The 22,444-nt window shown below is 37.8% G+C and overlaps 1 protein-coding gene across 5 annotated transcripts in view; it reads left to right on the top strand.

Annotated features, from left to right (window-relative positions):
• Positions 1–22,444, top strand: part of nolo (no long nerve cord) — a 382,845-nt gene that overhangs the window by 156,697 nt on the left and 203,704 nt on the right. For all 5 annotated transcript variants that reach the window (XM_069499947.1, XM_069499946.1, XM_069499945.1 and 2 more), the window contains exon 2: positions 6,310–6,340. The gene's annotated coding sequence lies outside the window, so the exon portion shown is untranslated. The remainder of the gene's footprint in view (positions 1–6,309; positions 6,341–22,444) is intronic.

Genomic DNA, 22,444 nt, shown 5'->3' with positions numbered 1-22,444 from the left:
TACATACCGGTTTACCTGAATAAATATGGTAAGAAATAGAGCTAAATATAGCTATAATCTCGAAACTCGACACACACTACCCTCGGTCCCTGAAGACACGTGAAAAGGAATTGGTTTGTCATGGCAAGAATGCGCCGATTCTATTGTAAATTGCTGAGTGTCAGGTGTGACAAAACGACCGTCTTTCCCACTTTGACGCGTTATCAATGAATACTGACTGTCAACATAGGCTTTTGGCCTTTTTATGCTGAGGTAAAATCATCATAAGATTATGTTTATTTGCTAGGTTTAGAGTAATGCATTTGTTCTCAACATCGATATAAATGACAAGATATTATAGTCAAGCGAACACGGTTTTCACGGTTTAGAAACCAAATAAATCAGCGCCACCTCTTGGATACTAATGAACGACCCGTTTGAAATCCAGACGTCACTGAGGTTGCATTGGTGCATAAGCACCAATGAGTCAGTGCCATTTTGTTTGTTCAATAACCCTGTCCATACGGAGCAATATATTATAAGTCAATGGTTCTCAACCAATTTTATGTCACGTGCTTGTGCCCGGGCACGTTTCAAAAAATTGTTTTTTGAGTGATTGGAATAAACTTGAGAAAATGGGCTAGTTGATTTTGAGGTCTCTTTGACGGACTGAAGAGACCTCTACCACTCGAGAGTATGCGATTGGTTGAAAAGATGCAAGATTTTCAGGACAAAAATATCCGTCTCCGGTATGCAAGATGTACTGCGTAGGTAACAGACAGACACACTTTCGCATCTGTAATATTAGTAGGGGTTCTGTGGAACTAACTAACTCGAGCTTTGTTACAATTAAATTGTGTATCAATTTAATCAAATTGATTCTAATACAGTTGCGACAAACAGAACCGCTCGTGAATGGTATTAACTATTAATACACCGTTTGCCCTAAGCTACGTCCACACCTGCGCGCCATGAACGCGCACGAGCGCACAAAAGCGTTCACGACGCGAATCTATACGTTCACACCTAATGGGAATTGCGAACCTCATTTGTTATGCATTGTTGCTAATTACTAGATCACTAGACGCGTGCTTGCCACTCTGCAGACGGGATCGAATCGCACTGTAGTCGCGTAGACCTGTGCAGTTAGTTACAAGTTAGCCCTTGACTGCAATCTCAGCGGGTAAGTGAGGATGCAGCCTAAGATGGAAGCGGGCTAACCTGGACGGAGTTTTTTCATTTATATAAAGACATTTTTACCTGTTGCTATTTACATTGCAACATCTTTAACTCTAATGTATAATAATCTAATCTAACCTTAACTTAACTTAAATATCTAGTTTTTTTTACCTGGAAGGGATCTGGCAGTTTTTACTAAACCAGTACTCCTTTGGTTTATAGTTTTTACACGGCATCGTACTTAATAATCGATTTATCGCTTAGCGGCACGGCTTTGCCAGTAGAGTGGTAACTAGCCACGGGCGAAGCCTCCCACTAGACAAGACTAGAGGAATTTTAGAAATTATAAAAAATCCAAAATATTTCCCCTGCCAGGAATCGAACCAGTGACCTCCCACTGATAAGATTACAGCACTCACCACTCACGCACAACAGACGGAAACGCTTAAGTGCGGGAACCAACCCAGACCGAAGAAGAAGCACTCACCACTGCGAGGGAGGGCGTCAAAATATCGTGGGAAACGGGGCCGCTCTGCTGACGTTCCCGCTTCGTAGTCGCGCATTGTACGCGCAGATTTGGACGATGCCTTATGTAACACCGATAGCAGTCGATCGCTATTGTGGAGCTGTCGGCTAATTGCTCTATATTCATCCAACGATGAATGGTACTGGTTAATATGATCACGATGGAAACGACAAATATCGCTTCCAACGAGGTGTAATGAATTTTTTTTTTTTTAATAGTTTTTTTTTTTTTTTTTTTTTTTTTTTTTTTTTTTAATACAATAAAACTTAAAGCTAGCCTTATCTAATTACTATATAAATCATGACCGCGTGGAATGGTGCCAAGAATACTGGCTGCATTTCCGCGCTGGACAGCCAGGCTGATCCGCTGCGCAAAAAAATGAGCCAGCCCTTCTGTCACCAGTTGAGGCTATTAATCGCGGTGAAATGTCTCGTAAAAAATTTTTAGCACTAAGACTCCATGGCCCCAGGGTCTCCACGGCAAACGGCACAAAAATGTAACTCTCTATAAGAGAGGCATACTTGCGCCGCTTGCCGTTTTCAGCTGTTTCTGCTGCGGCTCCCGGTCTTGATGCTGTCTTCCTGATGAATCCTGTAATGAATTTAATTTCGTTCAATATTACGTACTGTTAATTATATTAATGTTAATTATTATAATATTCTGCGAAGTTCAAATGTTCGAGTATAAAATAATATCGTGAATTTGTTATTTTTACTAGCTTATTCCTGCGATTTCGTTCGCGTGGACTACAAAATTTCAAACATCTATTTCACCTCCTTAGGTGTTAAATTTTCAAAAACCCTTTCTTAGCGGATGTCTACGTCATAAAAATGCAAATGAAATGTTGAAATTTAGCATTCAGATAGCTATATCTGAATCCTAAATTTCAGGCTGATCCGTCTAGTAGTTGGAGCTGCGCGTTAGTAGATTAGTCAGTCAGTCAGCCATTCTCCTTTTAAACCAATTTTAGGATAATAGAAGTCGCGAGCATATGCTAGTCAGATATCCGAGTCTGAAATCACTAAAACGGACGGGACGTGTGACAAATGTTGAGGTCAGCTGGACGACAGGTCTTGGAGGGGAGAAGAAAAATGGCGGGCCAAGATATCTGACAACTTGACTTGGTAGAGGACTCACTTGTTTGGCTTTAAATCTTTTTTATTCAAGTAAACTTTCACAAGTACTTTCGAATCGTCAGATGCATCTACCACTGGTTCGGAATGCCTTTCCTACCGAGAAGATTAGATAGATTTAGATTGTTATATATTGAAATTGTAAATTTAATTGAAACCTTCACAGTACTGGCGCCTCTTGTATCAATCATCTAGCGTTTTACTCGCTGTAGTGAGATGAAAAGTTGTGTGTTTCGCACGGGTGCAAATTTATTTGCGCTCGAGTCTTTGAATTCCTCGCTACGCTCAGGATTCTATTCCACGAGCGAAGCGAGTGGTTCAACCTTAGAATCCTTCGCTGGCTTGGAATTCAATACAAACTCTCGGGACAAAATAACATCTTTGCACCCTTGCACAACAAATAACTATTGTGCCTTAAAATAATAGCCTATGTCCGTTCCCGGGATGAAATCTCTATATCAAACGCCAAAATCGGTCCAGCTCAGCTCAGCTGCTCGATTGCGGTACCCCCATTTTTTATCACGCTCAACGTAGACCCCCGTCGAGTCTCCCGTGGACCCCTGGGGGTCCACCTGGACCACTTTGGGAACTACTGCGGTAGAACGACAGCTACAATGTCACGATCGCAATCACCTCTGATTGGTTGACGCTCGCTCACTATTGGCTAAAATGCATTGTTGCAACAAGAATCGCAAAAATTCAGCCAATCATAACAATTGAGATTGTAATATCTGAATACAGGTTTTGCGACCAGGAATCGACCTACAGGTATGGGCCGTGAAAAGTAAGCGAACACACAGACAAACACACTTTCGCATTTATAACATTAGTATGGATCTATACTGATTATGTATAGTATTTTTTTACATAGGTATCTATATATACCTATGTTTTCATAGTTAATGAAGTCAGTTAAGAACCGAAGGTAAATTGTTTAAAAAGGAAATGCTTTTGATAATCTCGCCGTCCCTTAAATAACTTAATTTGATTTATTTACTAGCGTCAAATATAAAGAGAAAAAATATTCCATGGAGAAATTAACAAGACTCGAACGAAATTTACCCTCGTTTTTCCTTCCCATTCAATGGAAATATTAATTAAACACAATGAAAGATAAGCCCTAGAAAGGTCCCACTAATTAAAAAAGCTCGCAATTCTTTTTTATTATTATTTTACGCGTGTCAAGTAGGTACTTTGACGCGACACTTCGGACGGACGAAAATTGAATTCAAGTAAAATTAATTTTAAATCACTCCATAATAAAATAAAATGTAAGTACAGTACGCGACAGGTCGAGATGGCAATCGGGGTGGGAACGTCCCGCACACCCGCACAGCTCCCGCGCTAACCCAGTGCGGGATAGCGCGGGTGACGTGCGGATGTGCGGGTCGTATCGCCGCCTCTTACCCCGGTTGCCATCTCAATCTGTCGCGTACTATACTTTCACGAACATTACTTTTTTGGATGTCACACCGAAATGTTAAATTCTCAAACCAGCAGAGCACAGTTTACGACAGTTAGGGAACTTCTAAAAAAACGTCGAGGCTTCGACGTTTCGACGTTTTGTTACGTTTGTTTGTTTGCTATCTCTAAGTATTAAAAAAACGTCACTGGGACGCGTCAATTAATGTTAGTACATTTTGATGCAGGTAGCCCTAAAGTAGCCCTATTTTTCTTGATTTTACGTCAACGTAGCCTAATATTTGACTTATCGTCGATTCAGAATCGAACCGAGAGTTTCCCACTCTGACCATAGTTTAGCGATGTACTGAAATATTTTAATTGGCATTCAAACAAATCAGGGGGCACGGCAGTGCCTCCGCCAAGACGAGTCAAACTAAATTATACCAGAACTTCCCGCTTACAAGACCACAGCTCTCACCACTGCGTCAGGGAGATCGTCAAAATACATACTTATGTTTAAAACCGTTACATGTGGAATGTGCGTTACCCTTAACATGGAAAGTAGAATATGCTCGTACCGAACTTTGGTACGAAAATGGGGTAAACGGTGTAACATGAGGCCAATTAAATTTGTAATTCGAAGTTCGTTTGAGGTCAGGGTGTCCTTTATTTGAGGGTTCCACGTGCGTGGCGCCTAATGCCCTTTTCATACGACTTGGAGAATAATTTGCTTTTGTTTAGAAAATTTCATCTGTGTTGTTAAAATTTTCGGTGCAAGTTTTGTAAAGAGCAAAAGTGTTACATATTTTTTTTAATTTGTTATACTTGAAAAAAATAAAAACCGATCAATTGCGAGTTGGCCTCACACACGAAGGGTTCCGTACCGTCGTAAAAGAAATACTTGACACTTTTTAATTTATTACTTTTCATGGCGGCCATTTTGAAATGCTTTGTTATTATAGTGGCTATAGAAATACACATCCTGTGAAAATTTTAACAAAAATTTACCTAATTACGATTCACGAGTAACAGCCCGCTGACAGACAGACGGTTAGACGGACTGACGAACGGATGGCATGATGGACGGAAAGCAGAGGCTTAGTAATAGGGTCCCGTTCCACCCTTCAGGTACGGAACCCTAAAACCATGTATGTGTGCAGTTCACACGCGGTAGAAGTGAAACCTCGGTGAACGCGCACAAAGGGTTCCTTTTTCCTCTATTGAGGGACGGAACCCTAAAAAGGATCGAAAATCGAAATCTAATCTTCTTTTTATCAAATTTTCATTATGTTATAAAACGTATCTATATTATATAGTTACATAAGCTAGTTATAAATCCAAAAGCTGACTGACTGACTGACTGATTGATCCATCAACGCACAGTTCAAACTATTGGATGGATCGGGCTGAAATTTGGCATGTGTATACCTTATTATTACGTAGGCATCCGCTAAGAAAGGATTTTTGAAAATTCAGCCCACATGTTTAAAATCTGTGTAGTCCACGTGGATAAAGTCGCGGGCATAAGCTAGTTTTAGTGTACAAAAGCCCTACAAATATTCAAGGGCCACGTAAATAATACATTTTGGTCGCGATTTAGCGGAGTTTTAGTGAAATTAGAACTACGAATTGCTTATTTATCATAATGGTCGGTCTCCCGCAGTTTTTCTCGCATAAATATAAAATGTTAGGGCTCCTCTTCGCAATATATTAATACTAGCTAATGCTCGCGACTTCGTCCGCATGGAATTTGGTTTTTTTAAAATCCCGTGGGAACTCTTTGATTTTCCGGGATAAAAAGCCTGTGTCACTCTCCAGGTCTTTATCTATACCCATGCAAATAATCACGTCAATCCGTTGCACCGTTGCGACGTGATTGAAGGACAAACCAACAAACCAAGAAACAAACACACTTTCGAATTTATATTAACGATACTGATTTAGAGTACTTGATGTCTTCTTATCGGTAGGTCCATCGATTATAAAACTCTTCGATGGTTCTGCGTAAAGTATGAAATTGTTAAACATCTGACTAGTATTGAGTTATTCCTAAATCTAGATAATAATTTAGTGTTTATTTTGTTTCAGATCTGGCAGTAATCGGGTTAAGGGGTTGAACGTAAGTACTACCAAATCAATATTATGCCACGTAAAAGTTAGAGGTGCCCAGGTTCGATCCTCCAACCTCCCGAAGAGGAGGCGGATGTCTAACCGCTAGGCTATCATGGCTCTGACTAGACTAACACACTGTCTTTACTACCACATACCAAAGTTTATTGCTGACTAGCTGATGCCCGTGACTTCGTCCGCGTGGAAGTAGGTTCTTAAAAATCCCGTGGGAACTCTTTGATTTTGCGGAATAAATTTAGCCTATGTCTCTCTCCAGGTCTTTATCTATATCCATGCAAAAAATCACCTCAATCCGTTGCACCGTTGCGACGTGATTGAAGGACAAACCAATAAACCAACAAACAAACACACTTTTGCATTTATAATAAGGGTACTGATAATGTAAGCCCGCAAATTGCAATTGCGCTGGAACCATGTCTCATTAACATCGAAATGACGTCATTTTCACGTGATTTGACGTAGGTATTTTTAAGTAAAAATATACCATCATCATCACTAAAATGACGCCCACGCGCAATAGCAACTTGCGGGACTTATAACAAGTTACGGACCTAATCAGTCGTAACGCCAAAGTTGTGTTGCATTTGCTTTTGAGCTAAATAGCTTTAATATGACTAAGTTTTCTCTCAGACGTATAGTACTTTAACTTTAAAGTCAGTTCAAAAATCAAGGCTGAAATACAGCCTCTAAGCTCAGTGCTAATTAATATTGTAACGCGCGAGTCACGTTACATTAGCCCGGACGTGAATTTTTAATGTGACGTCACGGAACCTGACAGTCCGCCGGGACGGCCGCCATCTTGAATAAGTGCCGCGATGCCCTATTATGAGGAGGAACTTTAGAAATGTGCCGGGAGCTTGAATAAGGTATTTTAGTAATAATCTTACCTAGGTACTGAAGTGTTTAAGGCAGGGTTTATAATACAGAAGTGGTTTGTGGTGGAAAAGTGTCACGGAAAAGTCTTCTTCATACGACTTTTTTTTTTTAATTCTTATTGATTTTACAGGGCTCTTACATTACAAACTCGCCAAACTGGTGGGCCAGTTTGTTGGCGAGTTGGTGCTCTTCTCACTAACTTACCTACTAATGAAACGACTAATAATACTTAGGTAAGTCGTGTTAGTGGTTAAACCACGAATATTTTTTTTTTTTTTTTAATAGATATAGCGAGCAAACGAGCATGCGGGTCACCTGATGTTAAGTGATTACCGCCGCCCATGAACATTTGCAGCACCAGAGGAGCCGCCGATGCGTTGCCGGCCTTTTAGGAATTTGTTGGTCCGCCCCTTGAATAACCCCATGTTATAATCTAGTGGAACACCGCCGATGGCAGTTGGTTCCACAGTTTGCACGTGCGTGGAAAGAAGGATCTGGCGCAGCGGACTGTCGAAGTGCACCAGACACCCAGATGGTGAGGGTGAAATTCCTTACGGTGGCGCGCGGTGCGGTTGTAGAAAAAAGAGGGTGGAATGAGGTCAAAAAGCTCCTCAGAGCACTCCCCATTATACAGGGAAATAAGCTTAAAATCATTGGTAAGTAATTCTAGTCATAAACCATAATTCTGCTGCTGCAAGTTTAAGTGGAAACTATACCTACTAGCAGTTATGAAACAAGTATAATATTATGATTATCTCGTATCTACATTATATGTGAGTGCGACACTATAATAGGGTGGTTTTGTGTTATTTAGGGTGTAGTGTTCAGAAACTGGGTCATTTGTAAACTATTTCTCACATTACATGAAAAATCGCATGCGGGAACATAAAAAGAATTTTAATTGTATGGCCACTAGAACGCCGGTGGTCAATGTTACTCAAGGACTCATTAAGGGTTTCTCTGCGAATCATTTGATATCGTCTGTCCGCCTATTGAGGGATCTGCCAACGCTGCGCTTTATGTAGGGCGATTGTCTAAAACCTGCATCAATCATAGTTACAATCTCAATTGTTCTGATTGGCTGAATTTGTGCCATTCTTGTTGCAACAATGCATTGTGGCCAATAGTGAGCGAGCGTTAACCAATCAGAGATGATTGCGATCGTGACATTGTAGCTGTCAAACAACCGCGGTAGGGCCACTGGTGCGAGGTCGCTATTCTAACACCTTGTGTTACAGTGCTTACTTACACAATTAACTTTGGAAATTCTTTTGATTTAACTTAGCTAACCGTTTCAATTTAATTTTGCCAAAACTTTTCGGCTTTATATTCTCAAGAGTCGCTATTTCCGTGAATGTACGCTAACCCGTTAATGAGCGGGCGGCGTCGCTTTACACGCTGTGTAGAGTGCAAGTTTCCAGGTCACCTCGCGTCTTTGTGCCGTGTGTATTGGCACAGACCTACACAACCTTTAGCGGCGCTTTACACACGCGAAATAGTTGCTTTTATTCTATACACCATGTTCTTGCGCCGGCTGAATCCAGCGGCTCCCTGAGACCCATTTGATGTCATTTGTCCACCTAGTGGTGGCTCTGTTAACGCTGCGCTTTTAGGAGCGAGGTCGCCATTCTAGCACCCTGTGTAATGCGTGCAAGTCAATTTTTGCCAAATCTTTTCGATTTTATTTCCTCAAGAGTCGCTATTTTCGTGAATGTACGCTAACCCGTTAATGAGCGGGCGGCTTCGCTTTACACGCTGTGTAGAGTGCAAGTTTCCAGGTCACCTCGCGTCTTTGTGTCGTGTGTATTGGCACAGACCTACACAACCTTTGGCGGCGCTTTACACACGCGAAATAGTCGCTTTTATTTGTATCAACAACACTAAATGTTGTTGAAATAAGTATTTTTCGGACTAATTCACTGGTGCAATGGAAATACTTTCTAATTCAAGAGTCTATATCCATATTATACCTACATATCTCCATATTATATCTACATATATCCAGTTATTTATTAGGGTTCCGTGGCAAATTTGATGTCGTCTGTGTACCTAGTAGGGGTTGCAAATGCTACCTTTTTTATCGCTGGGAAATGCGTTTACGCATCCCCCCTTCCTGGGAGCCAGCTTGAGAGACGGTATGTGGGACTCGCCAGTCGTTATAGGTATTTCGGCAGAAAGTAATGTACATCGACCTTTAGAAGGAGATAGCTGATTGGTAGAGCATTGTCTCTGTTGTTGAGAAAGACGAAACGTCATATAGGTGTGACTGACAGAGACAACGCCCTATACAAAGCCGAAATGTCATTCTAATGGCCGATGTACATTACTTTCTGCCGCGTACAATATACTTCCGTGTAACTATGAATAAATATAAACAAGTAACAATTTATATTCGAATAAATCTTGTAGTCGTAACTATAACATAATTTATTGCTTTAATATTGTAAAAGCATTTCTTATGGACCCTTTACGTTAAATTGCTTGTTGGTATTAAAAGGGTTTTACACTAATCCGTTCCATTTTAATCACGCAAAATAGATATTGACTTCTCCATTTTATATTCTACTAGCTTATGCCCTCGACTTCATCCGCGTTGACTACACACATTTTAAATCCCTATTTTACTCCCTTAGGTATTGAATTAAAAAAAAATCCTTTCTTAGCCGATGTCTACCTATTATGACTAAGAAAGGATTTTTGTAAGTTCAACCCCTGAGGGAGTGAAATAGGGGTTTGAAATTTGTGTAGTCCACGCGGACGAAGTCGCGAGCATAAGCTAGTACTAAATAAAAAAACGGTTGAAACTCTCTACGCTAACTGAAACTAGGTTTCAATTATTAAAACGTGATTTCAGCCGTTTTCCGATCACACTTATATAAAATCTAGAATTTTAATGATCGCCCTATCTTAGGCAATGAAGATTTTGCTTTCAACATACTTTGGCACTCAGAGAATACCTAAGTTGGCTGCCAAATACTGTGTTACGAATCGAATTATTTATATTGCGATTGTCGCAATTATTGTTATTGATTGCATGAATGTTACTTTCGGTAAAACTTCAAAACTGGCTGCCCGTTACGGTACGGTACGTGGGGTACCCACGTATTTAGTACACTCATCATTATCATCATCATCATCATAATAGATCATAATCATTATTATGATAATTTTACCTAATTGAATCCTCAGTATTTTATCATATCACTAGATTTGTTTAGTAAAATGATCAAAGTGAGTTGTTAATTTATCATCTGGCGGGATTTGATCAAATTCCTGTTTTTAGCATTGCTGTTTTTGCATTTTCTGCTTCTGATGGATTATAATCCATCAGAAGCGATCAGTTCACAAGAAAAACACTAAGCTAATTTTGCTATAGCAAAATTAGCTTACTATTTTTCTTGTGAACTGATCGCAATAAAGTTTTGTAATAGAGATGTTCATTTTTGTATGACTTTGTCGTCTATCTTCGTCTATAATATGATATCAGACAGTTGTGTGCTTTCAATATCAGCTCGAAGTTATTTTTCTTTGGATAATTCAGATATTTTGCATTTAAAATATGCTGTGATGGAATCTGTGATGTGAAAATGTAAGCTTTCATGAGCAAACGGTAACATACACTATGCTGAAACAGCTAAAGTGCTACGGGAAATCGTGTTGGTGTAAAGTGCAACCATATTAGTTACTACCACTAGGCACTAACACTAAAGTGAAGTGAATGTAAGCGTGATGTGTTTGTAATGAAAAGGTAAAATAGTTTGGGTTGTTCCGTATTCATCCTATGACGTCTCATCATAATTTTTTTATTTTCTACTCAACCGATTTGTATATTCCTTACTCACTCCTACATCATGAAGCTTTTGTACCCAGATTGCATGGCTAACATTCAATAATGTTGATATCCAAAAACAAAATTCCTAAGTTCCTGATGTTTTGTGACATAGAAAATATGAATCATGCCGGAATTCGAATACGTCTCATCATAGCCGAGATAATCAACACGTATGCGCGTGGAATGCTCATGTCCACACTCAGGGTTATCTATCTGGTTCGATTGTACCAAATGTATTGGTTATCGAGGTTTATGACAAATCGATGATTTTGTAATCGACAATAGTGTAGAGGCGGTATACCACCTCTATTTGCTGCTAATGTCGTGTTGTCAACAGGCATTGTTATAGTTACCTACTTGTCACCAAGTTTATTTGTGATGCTTGCGACTTCGTCCGTTTAAAATCTCGTGGAAAATCTTTGATTTTCTGGGATTAAAAGTAGCTTATGTCCGTCTCCGGGATGCATATCTGTCTTTGTTCTAATGTTCGTCAAAATTGGTTAACCAGATGGGCCTTCAAAATTCACTATGCTGTCACTAGTAAATTAAAAAAAACGGTCAAGTGCGAGTCGGACGCACACACGACGGGTTCTCTACCATCGTACAAGATATAAAACAATATTTTTTAATTCTTTTTAATTTGTAACAGTAAAAATACACTCTGTGAAAATTCTCTCTCGTATAAAAAACTTTCTACCTATTACGGTTCATGAGATACAGCCCGCTGACAGACAGACGAACGGATGGATGGATGAACTGCGGAGTATCTTTAGTAGGGTCCCGTTGGCACCTTTTGAGCAAGGAATCCTGAAAATAAACCTAAGTTTATTACAATTTATGTATTTTTTTTCCGTACCTCAAAAGGAAAAAACGGAACCCTTGTAGGATCACTTTGTTGTCTGTCTGTCTGTCGGTTTGTCAAGAAACCTACAGGGTACTTCCCGTTGATTTAGAATCATGAAATTTGGCAGGTAGGTAGGTCTTATAGCAGACATAAGGGGGAAAATCTGAAAACCGTGAATTTGTGGTTACGTCACAAAAAAAATTTATTCATGAACAAATAATTAGTATTTTCAACTTTTAAAGTAAGATTACTATATATCAAGTGGGGTATCATATGAAAGGGCTTTACCTGTGCATTCTAAAACAGATTTTTATTTATTTATATGCATCATTGTTTTTGAATTATCATGCAAAATGTCGAAAAAATACGACTGTAGTACGGAACCCCTGGTGCGCGAGCCTGACTCGCACTTGGTTGGTTTTTAAATTGTTAGGTGTAATATCAAGGCTTCATCAAAATGATTTATGATCCACAGGAAATTTTGTACATTCCTATTCTTGTAGTAACTTTTTGAGATTTTCTGACCTCACACGGGATTGCTTTCTTAGCTCAAATACGTGTCCAGGTTGTAAAATAACTACATTCACCCCATTTATTATTTTGATTTATACCCTACCAACTGTTAGAAAAGGTGATGTTTTAAAATTTTTGAATTTTGGTATTTTTCAAATGCGACCATTATTTTCTGTTTTAAAAAGTCACTTTTTTACCCCTAAGTAAGAAATGTAAACAATTATTTAACAACTAACCAGATTAATGTGTTACAATCTTATTATAAATGCAAAAGTGTATTTGTTTGTTGGTTTATTGGTTTGTTGCTTTGTCATTCAATCACGTCGCAACGGAGCAACGGATTGACGTGATTTTTGCATGGGCATTGTCAAAGCCCTGGAGAGTGACATAGACTACTTTTTCCCCGGAAAATCAAAGAGTTCCCACGGGATTTTTAAAAACCCAATTCCACGCGGCCGAAGTCGCGGGCATCAACTAGTTTACAAATATAACTATATTCTAAGGAGTTCTTATAATGTGAAGGACCACTTATCTAGTGTTAAGTGGTTAGTTTAATGTTCCGCAAAGTACCTGTCTCTACTCTCGGGATTGCCTTTAATTAATAATAAATAATAAATGGAGGCCCGTTAGTTTTGGCCTTTATTTTTAAAGTTTAATGAAGCAATATGAAGGGATACATAAGTGGTAAAATTTACCTACGCATGCAGAAATAACATCGATTCTTTACTCTCAAACCAACAAACGAACACACTTTCGCATTTGTAATGGATAACGGGGATTACGCACTGCATTCGATCCGAATCCGTGAAAATACGTTCCGAAGTAGTCATAGAACTATTTGTATGGTAGTTTTCGCACTACCTCCGACTTCTCAACTCGTATGAGTGCGTAACCGCTCTAAGAAAGAAAGAAAAACGTTTAATTCTTAAATTGTAAAATCCCGACTTCCGCGAAAGTTTGTGTGTGTGTGTGTGTGTGTGTGTGTGTGTGTGTGTGTGTGTGTGTGTGTGTGTGTGTGTGTGTGTGTGTGTGTGTGTGTGTGTGTGTATGTATGTATGTATGTTTGTTACTCCCTCACGCAAAGTAATGAAGATTGGAATGAAGATAGATTATACCCTGGATTAACACATAGGCTACTTTTTGTCCCGGAAAATCAAAAAGTTCCCGCGGGATTTCGAAAAACGCAAATCCACGCGGACGAAGTCGCGGGCATCAGCTAGTAATTAATAGTTGGTTATCCCGGCGCTTCCTCCGCTTGACCATTAAAGTAGTGGGCAGTGTTTCTGTCAAACTAGGATTATACCCACGCTTAATAAAAAAAATCTCATCTCTCAGTTCTTTTAAAAAGCGTCTAATATTGTAAAGCAAAATAATTTATATCTTAAGTGGTTTTAATAATAAAGCTACCGTTTAAAAAAGAGAGAATTTAATTAACTTGATTACGTAAACTCTACGGAAAAACTTATTGAAGAAAAATTGAGTCGCAATATTAGAAACGTTCTTTGATAATTGTATTCAAGGAACTCTATTTATAATTTCTTTTCCTTTGACAAATCATTGATTAGAAGAAAAGGATAGACGGTTACCTAAGGAATGAAGCAGTTCCAAAGATGCGGATTTCAAAATAACAAGGTTTAACTATACCGGTGCGTTTTCAACTTGCGTTTCAACTCGTGTTAGACGCATGTGCTAACTACCTAAACGTGTGCATTGTGTTTTGCTGGCAACAGCGCATGATGCATGCGCTATTGCCAACGGACATGAGGTATGCAGCCCCTGTGTGTGCACGCAATATTGCATGCATTCTCTAAGCATCCTCTCCCTCGCACACAACACGCGCAACTGTAACATAATTAATACTTATAATTATAATTATAAATAATTTATTTATTTAGGAAGAATATGTACATTTTACAATAAGTTTAGGTGTAATCATAAACTTTAAATCATAAGTTTTTCCGTACACCAATGCCGTCGACAGTAGATAGGTACACGTAGCACATTAATTTAATGGTATAATACTTAAAGCTAAATAACAATACTTACTTATATAAACTAACAACATTGAACTAAATGTAGGTTATTTTAAACTAAATATACTTAGTAGGTAAAAACACAATCATTAAATTTATAGATAAATGTAGGTAGGTAAGAAAAAGTTCGTTATTTATATCACAGCGGAATAGTAACACAATATGACGAGCGTAAGACGCTCACTCACACTACGGTAGGAGTAATAGTGTTCTGTGCACACTACTTCGTGTATGATGTTTAAATTCTGGTACAGGGTGATTATTTTATTTAAGTGCAATATATCCATTAATATTTTGCTAATGTGTGATTGATTTTGGTGAATGTTATTGGCAAGTTATTAGTATTATTAGTAAGTTTAGTTATTAGTATTATTAGTAACTATAAAGTAGTAGTATAAGTTAGGTATTAGTTTTATTAGTAAGTGTTAGTTATAGATGGTATTCTTTTAATTCATAGAGTACTTATTTATAAATTCGATATTAATTGATATTGATGACATGTTTTAAAGTTTAATTATTGTATTTCGATATTATAATTTGTTGATAGTATTCTTTTAGTTTAAATTTTATATTTTTACGATTTATGACGTCGGTGAGTGACTTTGGAAGCTGGTTAATTAGGTTAGGTACGACGTAATTTAGCCTTCTTTTTCCATATAAGTTGTTATATTTAGGTAATAGGAGTTTAGGGTAGTCAATTCTTCGGGCTGAATATGGGATCTGTACTTTTCTTAAGTCTTCATTAAAATATTGTTCATGTAATAATGTCAGTTCTGTTTTTTCATGTACAGGTATTATTTTGCAGAAAGCAAATAGCTTACGGTAGTCATCTTTATAGGCTAATTTTATTTTATTTGGAACTATTTGCTTTAGGATCCGCATTTGAAGTGCAAATATTTTATCAAGATGAGTTTTGTACGTTCTTCCGTAGCTTGACAATCCGTAGGATATAACTGATTCAGCCAAAGATGTGTACAGTAATAACAGTGTTTTGTATGGTATTTTGTATTTTATTAGAGAAAATTTAGCTAGAATTCCTCTAAGCCTGTCGCACACATGGTTAACGTGGTCTATCCAGTTGAGTCGATTGTCAATCACAAGCCCAAGGTATGTGTGCTTGTCGACTACGTCGATTGCATCACATGTACAAGGTGTTCGATTGTTAGCGGTGTTCACATGGAGGCAATGGTGATTATGTGCTATTAGTTTAGGCTTATACGAGCTTCTATTTTGGCTAGTACTAATGTATATTACCTTAGTTTTGCTGGCATTGAGCACCAATCCAGAGTCATGTGACCATTTTGCCAGCGTGTCAAAATCATCTTGAAGTAGCGTGAGCGCCTCTTCTATATTGCCGGCCGCAGCGACGAGGCAAGTGTCATCAGCAAATTGGTAGATCTCACACTTTTTTATGATATTGGGAAGACTATTTACGTAGGTAAGGTAGTGCAGGGGTCCCAGTACAGAACCTTGAGCCGTTCCTTCCGTTACCTGAACTGGAAAACTATCAGCGTCACCAACCCTTACCCTGTATGATCTTTCTTGAAGATAGTTTTCACACCATGTGAGTAGCTTACCTCGTATTCCGCTGTCCTCCAAGCTTTTCAGTAGGTTCTTATGTCTGAGAGTGTCAAAGGCCTTACTGTAGTCAATAAAGACGGCCAATACGTGCTTTTTGTCGTCAATGTGTTTATATACACTATCTGTGAATGTTGAAAGTAGTTGAGTAGTGTTCTTGTTTGGTTGGAATCCGTATTGGTTATTTGTTAGTATGTCATTGTTATCATAAAACTTGTGTATTTGGTCGCTTATGTATTTTTCGACTATTTTGTCGACCGTAGGTAATATCGTTATTGGTCTATAGTTATCACAATCCAACCTACTGCCTTTTTTGTGTATTGGTCTAACAATACCCGTTTTTAGTTCAGAGGGATATTTTCCTGTAAATACGCTTGCGTTTATTAGGTTTGAAAGGACCGTTTTAATTTTTCCACATAATTTTTTTATGTCGATGGCTCTTATCCGATCTACTCCTGGTGCTTTGTTACTGTTTAGAGAATTGATTATTTTTTCTACGGATTTGTCATCCGCAGGTTTAAAACGCATAGTGACATTTGCTGAATAGCTATAAATTGATTTATCGAGCAACGGTTTAGAGCATTTAGGAATTATCCGTTTAACACTATTATTAAACGTGTCCGCAAAGTTGTTAGCAATGTCTTTGCAATTGTATCCATGACTGCCAAAAGTACTTTGCAGTACTTCATCTATTGAAGACTTCATTTTGCCAGTCAGCCTATTCAGTATATTCCAAAGCTTTTTAGGGTTATGCTTGTTAGAGATAATGTCAGATTTAGTATTTTTATTTTTAGTTTTTTGAATTAACATATTCGCATAATTTCGCGCTTTGTTGTACTTTTGTTTTGCGATTAAATCATTTGTGTTTTTTATCCATTGTAAGAACAAATCATCCCTGTACTCACATGCTTGCATAATTTTTTTATTGATCCATACGTTTTGATTTCGTACGTTGTTCGGTTTTATTTTTAATTTATATTCTGATTTCTTGTAACACTCCGTAAGTTTAGTGTTAAGGTAATTATATATAGTTCCTGGGCACGACATGTTAGTTGTAGGCCCCCATTCTATTTGTTCTAGTGATGAATATAATTTTTGGTAGTCAAGACAAGATTTATATTTCGGAACATCCTGTGTTCGAGCACCGAGGCAAGCGAGTATCACCGCCCGATGGTCGGCCAGTGTCGTACCGATTGCCGCCGTATATAGTTCTTGCGTGCGGGATCGAGCGTAAATGTGATCTATACACGATTTACTTATTTTGCCATTACATAATTCAATTCTGGTATATGCAGTGATCCCACACGTAAGGCCTAGGCTGTGCAGCATGTTACTATATCTATGTTTTATAGGGTTATCTAGTCTCAGGTTTATGTTAACATCTCCTAGTAAGTAAAAATCTGTGGTTTTTGTGCACTTGCCAATAGTTGTTGAGAGTTCGTCGATAAATAGATTTTTACTTGTATGAGGAGGACGGTATATAGCACAAATGTTCGCAGTGTAGTTAGAAGGGGTGGTTATTGTGACTAGTATGTTTTCAAAGTAGTTAGTTCTCATATTTTTTATGCTACATTTGTGTTTATTACGTACATAAACGATAATGCCACCGCCCCTTCTTAACTTTCTGAGAGCTGTGAACATTTGATAACCATTTATATGGTATAGGCAGCTAATTTTATCAGAAATATTAGCTTCGGTAAGGATAACTACGTCAATACATTTATTTGAAGTAAGTATACACTGTTCAAGCGCAGCGAAGTTTTTTATAAGAGATCTAATGTTGAAATGAACACACAATAGATTTACATGCATATTAGAGATATTATTTAAAAAGTCATTAATATTTAAACAGTCTGGTAGCTCATAAATTTCGTCAAGTGGACTGTCCATTTTGAAACGTTGGTATTTTTTTTTTTTTTCAATAGAAATAGTATAGCTGAAAAATAATGCCTTAAGTTTTAATTTTTGTAAGGGCGTTGACGTCCGCCATGGTTCTTAACGTATAAGTTTTTGAACCGTCATCTTTGCGTGCCTTCACGAATCCTCTTTTAAACCATACGTACTTGAATTTATGGTTAATCTTCAGCTCTTGCTTAGCCTTCCACAGTAAAGTCTTATTGGTTTTCGTCATTGCTTCACTGATGTAAACTATATTATTATTTTTGTTCTCGGAGGGGCAAATGTCCGCTACCGTAGTTTTGATACTTTTGGCAGCAGTAATCCATTTATCTTGAGTATTCTCGTCTTGTAATTCCACTCTTATGTTCGGCGGTTGATCTTTCTTCCCTTGGAGTCTCCGTGAGCTTTTTATACCTTCGACGGGTAGTTGGAGTTTCAAGGCCACCTTTTCCAGTATTTTACTGTCTGCTTCTATGCTCTGGTATGGTACATTTGCAATTTCCACTGATTTTATAAGCTTCTCTTGCTCGATTTCTTGTAATCGTTGCTCGAGGGCTCCGACACGGGTTTCTAGATTATTATTTTTATTTGTTAACTCCACATTTTTCTTTTCGAGGATTTTAATGGTTTGTTTAAATGCTTCCATACACTCCACAACTTCGTCTAGCTTTCCACTATGAAACTGCAATGCCTCGTTAAGTTCACGCATTTCAGTTTTAATTGCCTTTTCAACTTCCTTGGAAATGTTGCTCAGCAGCTTCTTTGCGTCGATTTGAACCGGTGTGTTATCTTCCTCATCGTCTTCTTCCGGAATAATGATTGAAGAATTGCGTCTCGGTGATTCCTTCTGGCACTCGAGGCAAGTCCACTCTAAGCTGGTGGCCGCTTTTAGTGCGGCGATTTGTTTGCCAGTTAGACCACTGCATCGGGTGTTGAGGTGCACAATTCTTTCACACTTACTGCATTCCAGTCCCGGTAGTGATTTCGTAACCGCTTTTTTGCACACATCACACTTAGACAAAGACATTACAGGTAGGTAGTAAAATATATATGTAATCACTTAAAGAGCGTGCGTCACGTGCGACCGTTAGTCGACGACTGGATACTATTAATATTATTACGCAAGCTAATATACGCGTCATTGGCTGTGCTTCATTCTTCTCATAGCTGTACCTCTCGCACTAGCTCGCATCCTTAGCTCACATACTTAGCTTACATCCTTACCTCGTGTTGTTTGCATCCATCGTTTTAATCAGCTTTATTGAACCGTTTTCCACCAAAGCTGAACCAAGATATTATGTTATGTAAACTAAGCAATTTTCTTGACACACATCTATAGCTTAGCAACGTGAGTTACGTGAGAAATCTGTGCTGGAAAAGGAGTTTATGCAAAACAGCTGAGCTAATTTCCATATCTCAGTTTGTTACTGGAGTAAGTGAGACATGTGGTTTGTTGAGAAAATTTGATATGGCATGCCATTTAGACATTCATACAAATCAGAGCCAATTGAAATTGGAAAGCAAAGTTATGGAAACATTTGCGCGAGAGAGCTCCATTCACCTTTTTCCTTTAGTCTGTGTTGGTAATTGAATCATTTCAACAACCTTGAGCTCCCGTTCTAAAGGTACCAGAGATTCTTTGGCGCTTATTAAATTTGAACGTTTAAATAGTCACAGCGAGAGAGAGTCGTAATTTTGCTCACTATCTTTTTAAGAGTACGGGTAAATTAATTCTTGAGACGAAACTAGTTCAGAATTCCTAATTATAGCGTAAAAAATGCAGCAGAGTTCTGAAATTCAAATAAAAATGCACAATTTTCTCTTTAGAAAGTTAAATAAATTACATTTTAAATACTGTTTGACATTGAACGGCAAAAAATCTGAACTTTATAAAACGCTGCAATAATTATGTTAAAACGGCCTTGTAGTTTTGTTCTCTATTACTACCTAGTCTATAGCAGGTATTCTTTTTAGACTCCCCAGAATCATCAACGCCAGCGTGGTAGGCCAAGGCGACGTTGGCCAATCGAAATCGAAATTGAATTAGATAAAACGCTTATACGTGGCCTGAAGAGGCATGGAGTAGGAAATGGTGGAAGGATCGGAGGGAGGCCTTAGCCCAGACGTGGGACAGTGCAGGATGATTTAGATTAGATATTTTTAACATTTTATTTTTTACTATCTTATGCCCGCGACTTCGTCCGCGTGGACTACACAAATTTTAAACCCCTATTTTACACGAAGAATCCTTTCTTAGCGGACGCCTACGTTATAATAGCTATCTGCATTCTGCATGCCGAATTTCAGCCCGATCCGTCCAGTAGTTTGAGCTGTGCGTTGATAGATCAGTCAGTCAGTCAGTCAGTCAGTCACCTTTTCATTTTATATATACAGATAGATTTAGGTTTAAAGACTTTATTTTCTCAAAAAGAACAAAAGTTCACTTACATGCGAACAATTTTAAACTTAAATATAGAAGAAAACATTATTTATGATACGGTGAATTTATACAATAATAAAACTAGTACCTATATATTTAAAACTATAGTGTTTGACAATATTTTTTTAATTTTTCTTTAAATTTTGGAAAAGATTTTTCGTTAAAAATGTCTTTCGGTAAGTTATTATATAGTAGTACTCCCTCAAACTGTATAGTTTTCACCCCACAATTAGTCCTAGCTTTAGTTAATTGTAGTTTATGTTTGTTTCGTGTACCATGTTTATGAGATTTTGTCTTAAAAGTGATTTGTGTATGTACGGACTCTAAGAGTATTTTTCTAACTAGTATGCATGTTTTGTATTTGTATAATTGACTAATAGATAGTTGATCAGTTTTCTTATATAATTCTTTGGTCGGGAAGCGATAGTCTAGTTGGAATAAAACTTTTAACAATTTGTTTTGTGATATTTGAAGATCCTTTAAATTAGTTTTATATGCACATCCCCAAATCTCTATTAAGTATTCTAGTAAAGGCTTGGCTAGTGAGTTATAAATGATACTTCGGACTTATGCGGTATACATCGTGCAGATTTACGCAGAGCTCCAGTCAACGATGTGATTTTTGACTGCAGATAATCTAAATGAGCTCGCCATGTTAATTTAGAATCTAGTATAAGACCGAGATATTTTTCCGCTTCTGACTGTTTCAGTTCTTGGTTATTTATAGTTAAGGGATCGAAATTAGGAACTTTTTGTTTTTTGCAGTAAAAAGCATATAAGAGGTTTTAGCAACATTTATAGTGAGTAAATTGTACTGAAACCATTCATTTAGTGTATCTAAATCCGTTTGTGCATTCGACATGATCTCATGGATTGAGTCTCCAAAATAAAATAAGCAGGTATCATCAGCATATAAGGATACCTCTCCGATCAATCCCAGGTTTCCAATATCATTTATGTAAATCAAAAATAACAAAGGACCTAGGATGGACCCTTGAGGTATCCCACAAACAATGTCACATGGTTTGCTTTTAAAATTTTCAATTTAAATTTGTATATAAGTTCTTGTAACGTTTAGTAAGTTAGTTCCTGAAAGTAGGTTTATTATTACAGTAATCTAGAGTTTGAAATTAGTATATTGTTACTTAGTAACTTGTCGTTGCTTAGCGGGAACTTTGACTTTACACTAATGTTTAGGGTTGCCTCTTTCTATGTCTACACTAATATTATAAATGCGAAAGTGTGTCTGTCTGTCTATCTGTCAGTCTGCTAGCTTTTCACAGCCCAACAGTTTAACCGATTTTGATGAAATCGTGTATAAAGTTAGCTTATATCCCGGGGAAAGACATAGGCTACTTTTTATTCCGGATATCAAAGAGTTCCCACGATTTAGGTTTTTTAAAAACCTAAATTCACGCGGACGAAGTCGAGGGCATCATCTAGTCTCAAATAAATCTGACAACCCTACGTTTAACAGAGGCTCATGATACACGATTTGCAAATCAGGCCATTGTAACAACCCGCTCTGTGACGTCACGTCCCAGTAAAGTTCATACTAGGCATACTATAAATTACTGTAAACTCCTAGACTATGATCGAGAGGAGCTATGACATTACATAACAATATAGCGGCTCAACCCACCTGAATGATAGTCACCAGAACTTATTTGACATTTATTTTGAATCCATTGAATGATTTCTACCAAAAAATATTTTAGTATCACCCAGTAAAGGAGCAATGTAAAACTAACCAAAGTCAAGTGAGCTCAGTGGCTACAGAGATCATCACTGAATAACAGCCACCAAGCTCATTTTTGATCCAGTGAAGGTTTTATAGGAAAAAATAATTTAACTCAGTGAAGCAGTTTGGTAGAACCAACCAATGTCAAATGAGTTTGATGACTATCATTTAGTGATAATGGCCATAAAGAGGTGCCATCGCACGCATTTGTAACCATCTTGTGCTCTATAGAATACCGTCTATTTTCTATATTTAACCTATCTACAATCTGTCGATAAGTTAGTGAGAAAAGTCGTTATATTTTGACAAAAAAGATCATACGATGTTTGACAATAAT

This window comes from Maniola hyperantus, chromosome 7 (assembly GCF_902806685.2).
Source record: "Maniola hyperantus chromosome 7, iAphHyp1.2, whole genome shotgun sequence".
NCBI lineage: Eukaryota > Metazoa > Arthropoda > Insecta > Lepidoptera > Nymphalidae > Maniola > Maniola hyperantus.
Note: the sequence above shows the minus strand (reverse complement) of the source record. Positions and strands in the feature narration are given on the sequence as shown.